Here is a 5,880-nt window from a genome sequence, read left to right as displayed (position 1 = left end):
TCTCTCTTGTCTCTGTTGAACAAATTACCAAATTTATGCAGTCGTGACTGCTGTCAAAGACAAGAATATGAGCAAGACTACTTTATACAGCGCCATCTGTAACACGAATTCATAATAAAAAGCAAATACCCATCCTGAACACCAGGGAAAATTCAAAAAGTGGATATGACTACAATACTTTTCTTAAAAACTATCATAGTAATCTGATCAGAAGTTAGAATAGTATTACAGCAATTAAAATCTTGTTTGTGTTGGTAACTCCAGCCACAATGTAGAGATCATCAATGATTTTTATAGGGTGCTGCAGCACCGAAGTAATCCTGTTGTACAAAGATGGCAACACTTTATACATCCTCTCATTTAGTCAGTCTTTAAAAAGGAATATTATTGTTCTACATGGTTCCAACCGTTCCAACCTTAGATCATATAATAAATTATTATTATATTGCATGATCTAAGGGTCCAACAACAATGCACTTCTCGAACATTTGTAAAACCATTGTCAATTCAGCAAAAACAAGAAAAAAAGTTAATTTATACGTATTAAATACGGTTGTAAAAATAAGTCTCATCAACCACAAAGTCTGCAAAGATATATTAAACGAATTAATTCTAAAGGTAAATGAAATTGCAAAATGAATTTTGTTTACAAGGAACTAGTGACGTAAACAACATTTTAAGTTTTACAAAATTTCAATTATAAAATGTTACATCAGTTTAGGATAAAATGGGGGAAAATTTAAAATAATTATAATGGGTTGACGTATTGTTTTGTTGTTGTTTCTTCTTCAAGACAGTACAGATAATTAAAACTGGCATTTTTTATTTCCCAAATGCTGTAACTGAGATATAAGCATGAGCGCCGACAGAAAACTTTCTCAGGGCAGGCTACCCTTAAATTTTTGTAATATATTGTCTACCTGGATGCATATAAGGTATAAATAAATGATGTACATCTAGTGGACTATGAAATTCGTTTACGCCCCCTATGAATATAAGACAAATAACACTGGTTTACAAGGTTTTATATCCGAAGACAAAAATAGTTGAATCTAAAGAATTTGGGTTCGGCAAATTCAAATCTGAAAGCAGAAAAAATCACGTCAGGTTTTTGAGATATTTATATAAATATACCCCGTATTTCTTTTTTTTTATACTTTTGTAACTTTTTTATTTTTAAATATAAACATATAGTTCTTTCAGAAAATTTGTACCATTTTAAAAGATCATTTACGTAAATAAATGGCATGAGTGTCAATTTTTCAAGCTACTAGATTGTCATCAATAAATATGAGTTTTTCGCTTATTTTATTGAATATTTTTTAGTATTGATTTTAGAAGATTGGTTGCTTTTGATTTTTCTACCGGACGTGATAATAAAAATGTGAGGTTGGCATCACGCAGATCTTTTAAAATGATATAAATTTGCTCAAAGAGCTACAGGTTTATCTTTAAGAATAAAGAAGTTACAGGCGTTGTATCAAATAAAAGCAAAGTTCATTATTTTGGATTTATGGAAAAACCTGACGTGATAAGGACTATCCGTTTTTGCACGTGTTCTCAGTAAGTAATTTAGAAGTAAAAAATAATTGTTTCAGAAAAAAAGTTTAAATTTGTAAACTAGTGTGATCTTCAAAATACTGGTTCTTTTACAGTGAGGACCAGTATTACTTCTCTGTGCTTTACTCAGTCTCTGATTTTTAACTCTATATGTGTAGTCTTTTGAAAAAAATATAATTTTACAATGTATGCCAGAAACTAATTGTTTTGGAATTTTACACACGCCTAAAGGTTAAATTAAATATTTGTGTAGATCTATAATGTTTTATTGTTTATAATAATTGTATGTCTAGGTACCTCAAATTTTGAAAATTATTCTTAAAATGTGTAATTGTCAACTACGAGCTACGAAGCATACGCGCATATTAATAAAGATTTATCTACTTACGTACCAAAAATTAAACTTAAACTGTATTATTATAGATTATTTGTTTGCTTAATTATACATAGGTATATCTCGAAATTTTTACTATGAAACTAATTATTATAGGTAATATGTGATGTTTTTTATAAGAGTTTTAGTTGTTGTTAATGTACCTCGGTAATATGTACTCTTAAATAGAATTTTGTTATAAAATACACTTTTTTTGTAAACTTGAGTTTTTATTTAAAAATTTTAATAATAATAATAATAATGATGAAGAAGTGTCCTGATTTTTTGTTTCGAAAATGTGGTCACCTATGAAAAAGTTGTATGGGAGACATATCGAACACCTGCTTTCGCGCGTTTTGGCGACTTATTTGAACGCTCATATTCATTCGTCGAGGGATAATCCTTTAGCGAAATGTTTAGTTATAGTCGCCAGATTAATGGAAATTCTCAGTTGACGCATTTTTAATTTAAAACTGTTAACATTTAGAAAATTCACAATTAAAATTCTCTATTTTTTGTTTATCTTATGTTTTCAAATTTATGATTTTTGAGCGGATTTTGCGTGTCCTAAGATTACACAATATTAATCAACGTGATGCTCACATTTAACAATAAATATCGATTATGGTCAGTTAGATTGATGTATTGATCACTAGATGTCGTCTGTGTACATTTGACGTAGGTTTGTGTTGCAGATTTAACTACAAAAAAGTGGAGATAGCTTCTTCATATTCAGTAACAGATAGCGCCAACTTAACTGAAACATAATTTTCCATAACCGATCACTAGATGTCGCCTATTTAGACAATTCGAACCGCTGGTTCAACCGCCTGAAATGACTAGAATTTAAATTTAGTCGCCCATTTAAATTTTTATAATATGATGACCATATGTGAGCTTCATAAAACAAAAGAAAATTAAACACCATTCTTTGGTACGGGCAACAATACACAAAGGAATGATATCTATTGTCTGTTTGTGATATTAAATATTAATAACAATTAATAATGCAGATGAGAAAGTACCAATTTAGCTAATGAAAACTTAATTTACATTTGTTAATAATATGGTAGTAATTCAAACAATAATCCAGCGTAGTTTTTATTTTCGTCTACGAGTATTATGAAATAAGGCAAAAATTTTAAATTAATTTTACAATGTTCTTCCTAATTGTATCATTTCGAAGTGAAGCAAAACGCCTTATGTCACCACAGAATTGTTGACATTGTTTTCAAAAAGATTGATTAACTGATATAAATCAGTCATATTTCTATCTAGACATCCTGTTATTACTAAAACAGATAGGTGCATCAATATGTACTGAGGTTCGTCGATCTACCGTTTATTGTTGATAAGTTGATTGGAAACGAGCTTTATTTAGCGTGTCGGAGCGCTAGCTGTCATAATAAAAAAGTTCCATTTATTCTATTATTAAAAACAGTAGCACAAAATGGAATAAATAATTGAAAATTCAATAGTCGCGCATCTTGATATAAAGTAAAATAGTGCATAAACTGTTCTACTTATGTCAAAGCATTGTCTTAAATTTTGCATTGTTTGTATATGTCGAGATTGATAGATAGGCGGTAAAACAACTTCAAAAAGTGTATATTGTGTTCGGTACACACAAACCCACAAATATGTTGACAATGTTGACATTTCGAAGATTTGCTTCAACACCTGCACCGATAGAGGGAGCCACTTTCTGAAAAAATCGAATATAACGCCGTGCGTGTAAAAAACACAGATTAGAAGTAGAAGAAAAAACATAGAAAATGTACATGAACAAAGAGATTAAAGGTGAGGCATAGCCAAAACAAATGATTGTTAGAAATAAAAAAAACTGGTAAATTAGTAGTAAAATTTGAGGTGAAGGATATATTGATAAAAAATAAGGCATGGGAAAAATTGCATCAACTGTAGAGAAAGGTATTATGAGGAAATGGATATATGAGGACGGTGGGTACCTATGCACAAAAAAAGGTCTAGGTACAATAACAAACATAAAGCAAACTGTGACGTAAATTTTAGATTAATTGATACAAAGAGAATATCTAGCGTGATGCGAATGAACGATAAGCATGTATACGATTTTGAATGTGATAAAATCTAGGAAAAACACACGAGTTTGAGGCAAATATGAGCGGGAGGCGGGAAAACAACAACATGGTTGGGAGGGGTGAAAAGCGCCTGGTAGGAATTCGTTACGGGTACCAGCAAATACAGTGTTTAGCAAAATTTGTAAATATTAGTATAAGATTTAACTTGTGTTTTTTAGAGGAAATATTAAGAATCCACTTAATCCCAAAGGAAGAAATAAACGAAGTTAAAAGAAATAAAATTCAGTTTTTTATCTTTCCGTTTGTGTTTTTATTTAATCGAAAATTCATCATCATCCAATTTAGAATATTAACAACAATTTACTACTTCATCTTTTTTTTATTATTACTAGATTTAGTCGTATCGACAGCTTTGTTGCTTCATGTTTTTTAAGACAAGGCATTTATAATAGGTGTCTGAAAGAAAAAAACAGGAGAAGAAAGTAGAAGGGGGACAACCCTAATTAATTAATTATTAAGATGTACGAATAAAAAGTGTGAATATTTTAACTTTCTTGCTAAGGTTACATGGCGGAACTAGCCTTGTAAGATAAAGCTTCTACAATTAAAACGATTCTTAATAATTCAACAAAAAATATGAAAAAAATTAATTGCTTCAAAGCCGCAAACGATGTAGCTTCCATTAATTGGACCTTTATAAACGATATTAAAACGTGCTTCAACTTATGTAATTAAAGCCGCAAAATGAGGTTAGTTTTTAGTATAGTTGCAAACAAATCATAATTATAGTTTATGATACAGCCAATATATCAAATGTTATTTAACAGGAAATGTTTTGCTTCTTAGCGGCGATCTGTAGTAAATTTAATGACATGTTAAGTATTGTACCTAAATGGTTTCGGAAGTATTAATCAAGTCTGAGTTTTGCCACAAATTTATTTTTATTTCCCGAAAACTAAAAACTTTGTTAATTTTTTCAAAATACAAATCGCAAAGATATTTTTCATTTGCGAACGGAAGCCGTGGAAGTAGTGTAATATTCCTAATTTCTTGTTTCTCAACGTTTCATACCTTCTAGAATATGAAAAATTAGGTCCTCTTTCTCCGTCTGTCTATCGTCTGTTGCCAATTTTACTAGACGAACTACTTAGCTAACCCGGCAAACGTTGTTTTGCCATATATGTTATTTTTAGTGAATATTTTGGTAGTTAAATAAACAATTACATTAAAATAAGTAAATAAATTATAATTACATTAAATTATAAATTATACATAAAAATTTATCGTACGACAATGATTATATTCAATAGCCATCTTGCAACCGTATTGCGCATCTGTGGATGAAAGTAAAGATACTAATATCGTTATTAAAAAATGGGGATTGGTGGTAGAAGGGTGAAAATTTAGGGTTATATATATTTTTTGATGCCAAAACTTAAAACAATAAAAATAAAAAATGTTGTCCAAAAAATAAAGAAAACGTTTTTTGGGTGGACCACCCTTATCATTTTGGGGTATAAAAAATAGTTTACGACCTATTCGCAGACCTACCGATTATACACAAAAAAAATTCATAAAAACTGTTTCGGAGAAGTTTGGTTACAAACACTGTGACACGAGAATTTTATATATTAAATAATAATCTGCTGTACCTACTATTAATTGTTCTCAATCTTTAGACGTATTTTAAGAATTTAATCTTCCTTACCACAAATTTGCTGACGTTATCACAAAATTTTGTCAAACAGCTCATAGTTCCGTACCTGTGTATGTAGGTTTTTGGAAAAAAATTCAAATTCTACAACATTCCACAATTTGAGCGCTTGTTGTGACATTTTGCAGACGCCCTGGGTGTCACGAAATCCGTGCCCTGAATCCATCCATCTA

This window comes from Zophobas morio, unplaced genomic scaffold (assembly GCF_036711695.1).
Source record: "Zophobas morio isolate AGI-343-1 ecotype UQ-CSIRO unplaced genomic scaffold, CSIRO_AGI_Zmor_V1 ptg000009l, whole genome shotgun sequence".
In the NCBI taxonomy this organism is placed as follows: domain Eukaryota; kingdom Metazoa; phylum Arthropoda; class Insecta; order Coleoptera; family Tenebrionidae; genus Zophobas; species Zophobas morio.
This window is presented reverse-complemented; position numbering follows the sequence as displayed.